The sequence below is a fragment of the Mustela nigripes genome, chromosome 3 (assembly GCF_022355385.1).
Source record: "Mustela nigripes isolate SB6536 chromosome 3, MUSNIG.SB6536, whole genome shotgun sequence".
Lineage (NCBI taxonomy): Eukaryota > Metazoa > Chordata > Mammalia > Carnivora > Mustelidae > Mustela > Mustela nigripes.
The window spans coordinates 125,668,000-125,680,461 of record NC_081559.1 but is presented as its reverse complement, the minus strand read 5'-3'; the positions used below and the strand labels follow the sequence as shown (position 1 = coordinate 125,680,461).

Sequence of the window (12,462 nt, the reverse complement as noted above, 5' to 3'; positions counted from 1 at the left end):
TTCATACTGGTGTCTTCAACTCCAATCCGTTGCCACAGAGCCTTCTGCCCTTGCTTATCTGTAACCTACAACAATAGTGAGAGGGTTGATCCCACTGACCTCTCCATTTACTTTACTGTCCCATTCCCGGTACCATGTATACCGCTATCAGAATTGGTAACCCATACACCTGTGGGAAACAACTCTATCAACTAGGATACAGTGCAAACACAGTTCCTTTTGCCTTTTGTCTGATAGGCTTCTCATGTCCAAAGTTACTTAGCTCAGCAACTTCTTACCCATCTCCTTATTGAGATTGTTTCATATATGGCAATTGTTTCATATATATGGCAATAAATGAAGATTCTTTTGTCATATTCTTCATTCCATCCTGGGATTCCCCAACCTCCTAAATATGTTTTTCAATTTTCATATATGCAGATTTACTTTATGTGCTATAAATTTCTGTAGGTTTTGGCACATGCTTAATGTCTTGTCTCCACCATTGCAACATCATACAGAACAGTTTCACTGCCCTAAAAAAAGTCCCCTTCATTTTACGTATTTAACCACCTCTTCTTCCTGAACCCTTGGCCATCGTGTTTATGATCAATCTAGTTTTGCCTTTTCCAGAATATTATGTAATTGAAAATACTCTGGATCCTTTCACTTAGCAATATACATTTAAGATTCTCTCATGTATTTTCATGGCTTTAAGCTCATTTCTCTTTATCACTGAAAAATATTCCATTGCATGGATATACCAGATTTTATTTATACATTCACCTACTGAAGGACTTTTTTGGTGATTATGAATAAATCCGCTACAAACATTTGTGTGCATGTTCTTGGGCGGGGGTACGTAAGTTTTCATATCAATGGGTAACCTAAGAATGTGATCACTAAATTGTTAGGTGAGACTATGTTAATTTTGTAAGAAACTGTCAAAATGTCTTCCAAAGTTGCTATACCATTTTCCATTCTTCCTAGTACTGAATGAAACACCTCATACATTTTTTTCTTTTACATATGCATGTCTAATAGTTCCAGCATCATTTGTGGAAAAGATTTTATTTCTCCTTTGAATTGCCTTTGCTCTTTTGCCAAGGATCAGTGACTATATTTGTATGGGTCTATTCTGGGCTATCTATTCTGTTCATTGATCCTTGTGTCTATTGTCTTGCCAATACCATTCTATCTTCATTACTGTAGCTCCATAGTAAGTCTTGAAATCAGGCAGCGTGAGTCCTCCAACTTTGTTCTTCTTCAGTATTCTGTTGGCTCTTCTAGTTCCTTTGTTTTCCAAGTAAACTTCTTGTATGTATGAAGTGTTCTTAAATCTATGAAATGGCTTGCTGAGATTTGATTGGGATTATGTTGGATCTTTAGATCAAGTTGAGAGGAACTGACATCTTAACAATATTGAGTCTTTCAATCCTTGAACACAGAATGTCTCTCCTTTTATTAGATCTCATTGATTTTTTTCTTCAGTGTTCATAGTTTTCTATATGTAGATCCTGTATATGTTTTGTTATCTTTGTGCCTAAATATCTCATTCTTGGAATGCTATTATAAGTAACTTTTCCTAAGTTTCAAATTCCAGTTTTCCAGGGCTCATATATAGGAAAGCATCAAATCCTTCATACTTACTTTACCAGCTTATTATTTTGAGGAGCTTTGTTGTTGTTATTGTTGTTGTTGTTATTGTTGTTAGTTGAATCTTTGGGATTTTCTTCATAGACAATCATGTCACCTGCAAACTGAGAGGTTTTCTTTCTTTCTGAGCTGTGTAGTCCTTTATTTCCTTTTATCGTCCTATTGTTTAGTTGGACTTTCAGTATAACATTAAATAAGAGTGGTGAAAAGGGACATCTTTGCCTTTTTTCCAATTATAAGGAGAAAATATCCAATTTTTCACCATTGAATATGATGTTAGCTGAAAGGTGTTCATAGATTTTTAAAATGAAGTTAAGTTCCTTCCTATTCTTAATTTGTTAAAAGTTTTTTTTTTAATCATTAATGGGTTTAGATTTTGTCACATGCCTTTTCTGCATCTATTGATATGATTATAAGATTTTTCTTTTTTAGCCTGTTTATTTCACTGAATATATTTGACATATGACATAGTGTAAATTTAAGGGGCAAAATGTGTTACTTTAATACACTAAATATTACAATATAATTGCCATTGTAGTGATATTTATCACATTACATAATTATAGCACAATACTGCCAATATTCATTAAACTGAGCATTTAATTACTTTACTACTTGAAAGAAGTTTGTACCTGTAACATCAATTTTTATCCACCCCCCCCTTCTTTTTAGCTTGGGGAGGTGTTGGACTACATGGATAGATTTCTAATGTTGAACTAGCTTTGCATACTTAGAATAAATTCTACTTGCTTGTGGTATGTAATTACATCATTAGATTTAAATTATAAATGTTTTATTGAAGTTTTTGTATTTATCTTTATGAGAGTTACTGGTCTGTAGTTAATCTATAGAAGTAATAGGAAATTTGGGGTCTTATAACATAGGGTAGGAAGTGTTTCCTCTGTTTCTGGAGCTATTATGTAGAATTGGTATGATTTCTTCCACAAATGCTTGTTAGAAACTACATGGACCTGGTGATTCTTTTCAGAACATTGTTGATTATTGGTTAATTTATCCAATAGGTGTAGGATTATTTGGGTTATATATTTTTCTTTGTATGAGTTTTGGTAGTTTTTGAATCTCAAGGAGTTGTTCTATTTCATCTAAATTGTTAAATTTGTGACCCTAGAGTTTTTCATATCATTCTTTTGTTATCCTTTTAATGTGTTTGGCATCAATAAGAATAACTCCTTTTCCATATATGATACTGTAATTAGTATCCTCAATTTTTTTTTTGTTAGTCTGTCCAGTGGTTAATCAATTTTATTGATTTCTCAAAGAACCAGCTTTTGGCTTTGTTGATTTTGTTTCTATTGTTAATTTGTTGTCAATTTCATTGATTTCACCTTTAATTTGTATTATTTCTTTTCTTCTCCTATGTTTAGACTCAAATTGCTTTTCCTTCTCTGGTTCATAAGATAAAATTAATTTTATTTTTATATTTATTTTTATTTTATTATTTATTTTTATTTTTCATTTTTATTCATTAATTTTAGATCTTTCTTCTTGTTTAAAAAAATGCATTTAATGGTATAAGTTTGCATCTACACACTGCTTTTGCTGCATTTCACAACTTTTATTGTTGTACTTTTATTTTCATTGAGTTCTTTCTTAAGTTTTTATATGTTAAGAAATTCTAAATACTAATCTTTAAGTATCTTAAAAGGATTTTACTCTGGAATTTGAAAATTTTTGAACACCAAGAGTCATGGTTTTATTCTTACCTTATCCAGCAAGTTCTGTCATGTTTGGTAGATGAAGGCCTCTCCATTCTTGATCCACTACTAATTAATAATCACCTGGTACTTACAAGAAATAAATTTCTCATCAGACTACCCACAGAAAAGCCGGCCATCATGCCCTATTGTCAGCTGGTAATTCTATACCATAATCTCCTGGCATGAAAACTAGCAAGAGAATCCACAAACAATAGGCCAAACTCTCTGGGAGAGCTTGGAGCTCTACCAGATGGTTCCGTATTCAATGGCTACGGCATAATTCTCCTCTCTGAGCCTGGTTCTTTTGTGCGTCTGAGTTTGGCACTAAGAACAGAACAGTAAAAAAAAACACAGACAAGGTACTCTGCCTTCAGAATTTGGATTCTGCTCAGGCAAGTCAAATAATCCTAAAACTAAAACGCACTGGGTGGGACACATTGGCACCACCTGGGAGCTGTTAGAAATGCTGAATCCCAGTCCCTTCCCAAGACTTCCCGAATCTGAGTCACATTTTAGAAAGATCCCTGGGGTAGTTGTGTTTGTGTTAAAATTTGCATAGCCCCACCCTAGATAATGATACATGGTGATCATGCTGCGAAAAAGATGCCTGGCTTGGAAAGGATGGATCTAGACTTGCAGGCTTATCAGGGCAAATCTCTCTGAGGAGGTTCCCTTGAGACACTGAAGGGTAGAGCCCGGATCCCTCTCCCTTTAGGTCCTCTGGTCCCTGCCACCCCTCCCCTGTGGCTCCCCCTGCCACCAAACCCAGGTCTGCCCCTGCCTTTGCTTCGCATGCAGTGAACATCCAAAGAAAGTTCTGGTGGAGGGAGGCAAGAAACATAAGCCCCCCACGAAGCTATTTCCCTGTTTCATTTAAAAAGGAAAACAGTAATATATAAGTATTTATAGTCTTCAACTAAAACAATCCTGGCCTGTGAAAGGGGAAATAGAATATAATACACTTTTTTTTAATAGGTTCTGACTTCTGTCTTTTCCGAGAGTACTTTTTCCTTCAGAAAATAAATTGTAACTGAAAAATTCTATTAGCTTCTATGAATGCAGATGCAGAAAAATGGTCAGATGCTCTTAAATTTAAAAACTGCAGGGTAAATATTCTTTCTTGCTTCCTTGTAATAGGCTCTAAACTTCAGTGATGCGAGTTTTTCTCTTTTCCTTTAGTTGATCAATGTAATTGAGATTTTTCCCATTTATTGGAGCTGTCATCTTGTGGTCATATAATTATGCTAGAGATATTAAATATATTTTAGACACAAAATTGTAAACACAGTATAGAAGAACCATGAACTTATTTCCATATCATTAAACTACATTTTATCCATGAGTAACGCACATCTTTCATAACTTACAAGAAATATCCTGCCTTCGGTGGCACCTATATGTAGCATTCTTAACTACTCCTTGATTTGACATTGCTATTTGGGTTATTTTATTATCAGGGAAAAAATGGTCAATATATATAACTGACCAGTGAGTAAGATCCTAATTATATGCAAAACTGCCATTCTGGTAATTAACACTTTTTCTGGATGCAGGGTATTATTTGGAAAAAATATGCACCTAAGTCAAGCTTCTGCCCTGATATTGCATCAGAAAAGAACGGAAAGAATAAAAGCTAATGTGTAAAAAGCAAATTCTAATACAACAGCGGCTCTTATTAGTAACTTTGTTGCAATAAGTTCTCATGCTAAACAATTTTTATTCTGGTGACACTGAAATGTTCCACCAGAACACTCATCAGCTTAACAATTAAGCCAGTCCTACAAAAATACATCCTTTTCAAGTCCAGAACTTTGCTCCTGTTGGTCTTTCCTTTGAACCAAAGCTTGATGAGTATGTCAATTAGTGTAGCTTCTCATTCAGCCAACTGTATATAACTATATGCCAGTAAGAACTTCTAGGATACAGGATTTTATTGTTTAAATAGCTCTGTTAGTATTTGGATTTAGCCTCAAAATAGACTTCTAGGCTTTATATGAAGTGATGGTAGTCCTTTTTTCTTGCTAAAATATGCCAATGCTATTACTAAAATTTAGGAAATAAAGTAACAAATTGAGTATCACTTCTAATTTAAAAAAATATCCCCCAGAAGATTAAAAACTTTATTTAAAAAGATTTTATTTATTTATTTGGCAGACAGAGATCACAAGTAGGCAGAGAGGCAGGCAGAGAGAGAGAGGGGGAAGCAGTGTCCCTGCTGTGCAGAGAGCCCAATGTGGGGCTTGATCCCAGGACCCTGAGATCATGACCTGAGCTGAAGGCAGAGACTTAATCCACTGAGCCACCCAGGTGCCCCTAAAATCTTTATTAATAAGAGTCCAACCAAACAAACTTCTCAGCTAACTATTACTTTATTTTATTTTACTTTTGTTTTCACACATAGCACTTTAAAGATCAGAAATGCAATCACTAGGGGTGCCTGGGTGGTCAGTTAAGCCTCTGACTCTTGATTTCTGCTCAGGTCATGATTTCAGGATTGGAAGATGGAGCCCCACCTCGGGCTCCATGATGAGCAGGGAGTCTTCTTCAGTTTCTCTCTCTCTCTCTCTCCCTTGGCCCTTCTCCTGCTCGTGCTCTTTCTTTCTCTTTAATAAATAAATAAATCTTTACAAGAAAGGAAGGAAGGGAGGGAGGAAGGAAGGAATAAAGAAATAAATGCATTCATCAGAAAGGGTATGTCCACAGGTCGGAGAACACTAAGTCCATATTCCACAGTCACAAAATGGCAAAATGATAATTGAGAAAAAAGTTCATGCTCTTGAGATCCTTCATGATTCATGATAAAAGGAATATTTTTTCCATTTCATTTAGAACCAGGTGTTTAACTAGGGCAGAAAAGTGGGCAAAGGCATTCTAGACGGTTTTCAGCAAGAATTAAAACAAAACAAAATACCAAGACACTAAATTAAATTTAAATTAAAAAGGATGCCTGCTTTCCTGGGAATTTTTAGACATTTTGCTGAAATTATGTTACCCAGATTATAGGCATGAATATTAAGAGCTACTGCTAACTTAATTGAATTCTTATTCTAAGATAGCCTTCCTGTCAGGGCAGGGCCCACATTAGAATTATTATAATCTAACACGGATTCATCACCCTCATTTGGATGAACCATTTGTAGACCATGGCCTAGGAGGCGCCCCCTTACTGTGCTTTAAGGTCAGTGGCTCCCCAGAGTCCCAGCCATCCACTTCTTCAGGGATAACAAGCAGGAGAGATATACCACTTAACGATAAAGCTGGTGGAAAAAGTTCTCTTCATCAAAAATTGAATGTAATGTGCAGAAAGATCTTCTTTTCTGTTAAAAGTTCCTGACACCAGCCCTCATAAACCCATCAAGCATCATTTAGTCTCTAACTGTGAGGGGGAAAGGAAACATACTTTTAGGCAAATCATGTCCACTCAGTGCTCATTCCTCACAGCCCATCTGTCTTATACTCCTTGTACTTTTCCTTTTTGTCTCAGCCAGTCGTGAAGCATTCACATAATTAATCCAGGAGCCCAGCCTAGACCACAGAAACCCTTGCACCTTCTCACCTCCTTTGCAGAGTGCTTTGTTTTTTTTTGGTTGGTTTGTTTTTTGTTTTTGTTTTTAGTGAGAGAGAGAATGAGAGGGGAGAAGGTCAGAGGGAGAAGGTCAGAGGGAGAAGCAGACTCCCCATGGAGCTGGGAGCCTGATGTGGGACTTGATCCCAGGATTCCTCGATCATGACCTGAGCGGAAGGCAGTTGCTTAACCAACTGAGCCACCCAGGCCGACCGAGTGCTTTGTTCTTCTTTTTCCTTCTGGATAACCTCCATCCCTAACAGGTGAACCGCACTGATTGACAAGTGAGGCAAATACCAAGAAAAGTTTTGATCAAAGTCTTTGAGTCACTTATTCTATGAAAGCTTAGTTTATGTGGCAACATTGGTAGTTAATTTAAGGAATGTTGCGGAGATCCCGATCCAAATGACTATGTTCATGTGCCCATAACTCTTTTTTCAGGACCTAGTGTAAAAACCCAAGTTATTTTTTGAAACTGTAAGCCCATATTTAGGGCTTGATAAAATGGTCTCTCTGCTAATGTAGCATCAGCTGTTAGTGTGTTTTATGGGCTTCTCTCAGTTAGAACAACTTGATATTTTAAAATATTTTGACAGGTAGTCTTAAAACTACAAAGTCTCTAGCAGTCCTAAAACTTAACAGGGAAAACAGTGGACACTCAAATTGCTAATTCTCAAGCAGAAATCTATCAGATGACTCTCAGTCACAGTTTTTTTTTTTTTTTTTTTTTTAAATGTGATTTGATTGTATACTGAATGGTTAAGGTTTACTTAGGTGGAAAAGCCACATGATGATTTTTATTTTTGCTCAATTTTTCACAGTCTCTTAGACAAATCATCACTTTTGTGAAACTGTAGCAAGTAGAGTTGACCGCCCAACAGTCGAATGATATATCTTAGCGTTCATCGTATTGCCTTCCGAGTTCATTTCCACTTTTCAAATGCCCTCCTATTTAAGAAGCATTCTTTTATTGAAGTAGAGTTGACACACAATGTCACTGTAGCTTCAGGGGTACAACAGAGTGATTGGACAAGTCTATACATTATGCTGTGCTCACCACAGGCACAGCTGTCATCTGTCCCCACGCAATGCCAAAATAGTACCATTGACTGTATCCAGCTGCTGTGCTTTTCACCCCCCAACCTCCGTCCTACTATTCATTCCATAACTGGGAGCCTGTATTTGCATTCCCTTCACCGTTCACCATTTTGCCTATCCGTCCCACCTCTGGCCACCATCAGCTCTCTGTTCTCTGTTTTTATCGGTCTATGTCTGCTTTTGCTTGCTTGTTTTGTTTAAAAAGCATCCTCAGTTCTCCACGATGCTCACAGCAGTTTCGATCATTGCAGACGGACTTCTTGTGGCAACATTATTCGCACATTTCAGTCCCCTCGGAAATCAGACTTCCTGCTCTGCAAGTCTACATAGCAGTGCATTTTTGGTTATGGCAATGACTCCCCACCTGACTTGTATTACTGTATGTCTCCCTGCCCCGTCACCTCTTCAGTCATAAGTACAGTCTTATCTGCCATTATTTCCCCTTGTGACCTATCATAGTACTAGGCACAGAGCAAGTGTTCAGCAACGCATTTCCAACTGAATTTCTTACCCAAAGCATCAGTGCTTTAAAGTCGGTCCTTCTAGGTTCTAGCTGCATGTTCCCCAGCAAGCTCTTCCAACTATCTTTTGTTAAAAAGCACATCTAAAAATATCAGTTCACATACTGGATCAGCAGTAGAGGTGCCATGGTTATGATACAGACTTTGAAGGTCAGGCAGCTTGTGACAGATTCCAGCTGGTCCACTTACTGAACAGCAGAAAGATCCCCTCACCAAGCCTTTGTTCCTTCATGGGTGTGACCTGGCTATTGGGGGGGTTAAACAGGGCTCTGTGCTTAGAGTATCAAGGAGGACCAGTAAGTCATAGAATGAACTTAAGACTACAATTACCAGAAAGAAAGCAGCATGAACGAGGAAGTAAAAGAAAGTGAGGAAGTATTTGACCATGAAGGGAATGCTTAGTCTCTGAGATCAGAGTCTTAAAGAGAAGGCTAGAGAAGGATAGATTGAAACCCAAAAAGAAAGAAAAGCAAGATCCCAGGGGATCCAAGGAAAAAGAAGTCTCCCAATATCCTTCCTGCTTCTTCTTCCAATATCACACACAGCTGGGTGTACCTTACCACATCCTGGTTGACACCAAGTTTATCAACTTTTTCGCTAAAGTCACACTTGACTTAGTACAGTCAATGAGGGACTACCCGTATGCCAATAGTATCTTGTATATCTTGTGTAATTTGTATAACTGACTGTAATGGCTGAAATTGAGAAATCGGGGCAAAAGGATTGAGTGGCTCTAAGGATTGCCAAGGATCCAAGATTTGAACAATTCCACACGCAAAGGAATCTATGCAGACCATTGCTTAGTACAGAGAGTAAATCAGCATTAAGTGTTACATTTGTGGGCACAGTTGACCTTAAACAAAGAATGGGAAGATCCCCAGAGTTCCCTCCATTTCTAACCATAGATAGAACACTGAGAAGATGCCAGATTATTATGGAGCCCCTAGGTTCTAATTCTTAAAAGAGAGTTCTTCTGCCTTCCTCTACCAAAACCTTTTTCTGTTGTCAGTTCATACAGCGATATGCTATAGCATGAATCATTCCAATTATCCATTTGCTCTGTTGTAAGCTGAGTGTGGGTAAAGACATTCACTTTTTAAAATAATTTATTTTATTTATTTATTTGAGGGAGAGACAGCACTAACAGGGAGAGCAGCACAGTGAGAGGGAGAAGCAGGCTCTTTGATGATCAGGATTTCCCACTGCGGGGCTCAATCCCAAGACACTGGGATTATGACCTGAGCCAAAGGCAGATGCTTAACCAATTGAGCCACCCCAGCACCCCAATACACTCACTTTTTGATGTTGTTTTGAAATTGGTATTTTGTACAATTTTAAATTTTGTTGCATCTTTTTATAAATCCATTGACTCCTCACATAAAACAACAAAAACAACAACCCACAATTACCAAAGGCTAGCACTGAGCAGTTGAGACTGACTGGCAATATGGACACTTACCTGCCTGTCAGGTATAGACCGTTTCAAATCAGTTGCACTAAGTGTAATTTCCTGGAGAAATAGATATAAAATGTGAAAGGTATATTTGCTATTTTTTATAATTGATACCTAAATTTATGCCATCATCACACAGGGTTATAATTATGCAGAATTATGATCCATTTTAACTCTTTATACCATAATTATCTAGTTTAAACATATATTTTATAGATGTTAAACCTGTAAATGATAGATAACTTAAAATGTTAGCATTAGTGTTTTAAAATTATCACTATTAAAACCTAATTATTAGTTGAGTGGGTCTATGTTAGTGGACATTGAAAGATCAAAAAACTTTTGAAGATATTTGTCCAAATTAAAATTAGAACAGGTAGCTCATATGTTCTAAATGAACATGTTTGCTTCTCTAATAATAATTTCATTATCACCAAGTTACAGGATAGAGTTTTAATTATGACCTTTATATCAGTAGAAGCCATGTATTGAGGATTAAAAACCTACTCCTTTAACTAGTCTAGTTAAAGTCTGTGGCTTGATACATTCTGGGCTCCAACTTTTATAAAAACCAGAGAACACTTCTAATAACACTTTTCTAATTTCATGGTTCAGTGCACAGTCAGTAAAGATTTAAATAATTCAGAAAGAAAGCCTATTCTCTTTCTTTATTAGAAGTTTGAGTCAGGCAAATTCTTTGACATTTAATAGGTTTTTAACCCTTTTAATAACTTTTTATAATGAAATTTATTGGCAGTTGTTTTAGAAAAAGGGTCATTACATTAGCATGAATAGCAGTCACTAGTTTTTATGATTAGTTTTGAGACCTTGACCTTATATAACTCAAAGTATATAAAAGCATAAATGAGTAATGTTAATATTAACCAAATTAGGTATACCCAGAAGTATAGAGCCTATATATAACGATATTCATCCCATTATCTAACATGCTATAAAATTTTGGCAGACAAATATTTGAATTTTTTAATTGTTTTAAAGGAGCTTAAGGTCACTTATAGAGTCAGACACTTTAAAGAAACTGAAAGACATTGTAATTTTCCTAGACTGATTTTACCAAATTATTAATATTATACTCAATAGGAGAGGATTTCCAGCCTTTTCCTATCTTGGTTTCATGCTATTTTAATGTTTTACAATACATTATTAAAAGGATTATTGAAAGATTTCCATAATAAAATACTGGTTTAAAATTATACGTTTCTTGAAGTCCCCAGTAGCTTGGGAACATACAAATATTCTGCATAAGAAAGCTATCAGGCCCAAGAAGAATACAAGATTTTAATTTTGCTTCTTGAGATGTACTTTAAGTGAATGTCGTGTATATCTAATGATTTAAGAGCCTCTAAATGAACTCAAATGTCACTTTCTGAACTGATGTGAAGAAGTCAATATTCCACTTGACATCTCCATTTTTACTAGATCCCATTAACATTGCAGTGGAAAGTATGAAATTCAGTTAAATTTTCAGGTTTAAATATAGTATAAAGAACCATTTCAGCTGACTTGTGATGCTATAAATATCCAGAGCTAGTTCTCATAGATAAACCACAACTCCCATAGGGCATGTCTTGTAGAATTTCCCAATTTTCTTATCACCTATCTTTCCAACCCATGCTTTTTGTTTCAATGCACACAATCCTTTGAAAGTATTCTGAAAATAAGGCACATTATTCAGTCCCTTCTTTGGGCACATCAAAGCAGAGATGTGAGCAGACATTAGCATGTTTGAGTACACTTTAATATAAGATTATAGTCCCATGAACAAAGCGCTGCCTACACTTTGTAGTGCAGATGCAAAAGGCACTATTTCTACAAATCAAGGGCTTCACTGACTCTAATCATAGGTAAACCCAGAGCCACTCACAGACTCCTCTTAACAGAGGTGTACAATTTTGTAGGAACTGCTAATTCAGGTATTTTTGGAACCAGAGGGTTGACCAGATGGTCTCCCAAACCCTTTCAGATAAGATAGAGCTTTTAGTCTGCCTTTATATCCTGCCATTAATTGGAATTACAAGAGATGCTCTTTGTCAGTTAAGAGTCAAGCTTGCTTGCTGTACATTTGCATGTTTGTTTTATTTGAGCCAGGCAAAGGAGTCTTCTCAAGGGCACACTGGAGCACAAGGTCAGCCTGGTTATACTGACTTTGATAACTTAACAGTAACAGTAGGAGACAAATCGTGTTGGCCTGAAGCAATCAGACATAGATGCCTCAATTTGATGGAAAACATCTTTCCAACTGCGTGTCACTATACCCCATAACCTTCTGGCCATTGTTGTGATCCAAAGGAGGGGTTATGTGTACAGAGTTGATGGCAGAGAACAGTATACAATGACCTAGAATACCTTTTTATGTATTTAAATTTTTTTGAACTTTGTATCTACCATTTAGCCTATGAGCTTGCGACCAGAGAGCCATTAACATCCGGGTTATAAGTTCAACCTTTATCT

The 12,462-nt window shown here is 36.5% G+C and overlaps 1 protein-coding gene and 1 pseudogene across 2 annotated transcripts in view; both read left to right on the top strand.

Moving 5' to 3' along the window:
* Positions 1-12,462, top strand: part of TOX (thymocyte selection associated high mobility group box) — a 302,580-nt gene that overhangs the window by 232,035 nt on the left and 58,083 nt on the right. The window lies entirely within an intron of this gene.
* On the top strand, positions 8,905-9,491 carry LOC132013120 (rRNA-processing protein FCF1 homolog; annotated as a pseudogene).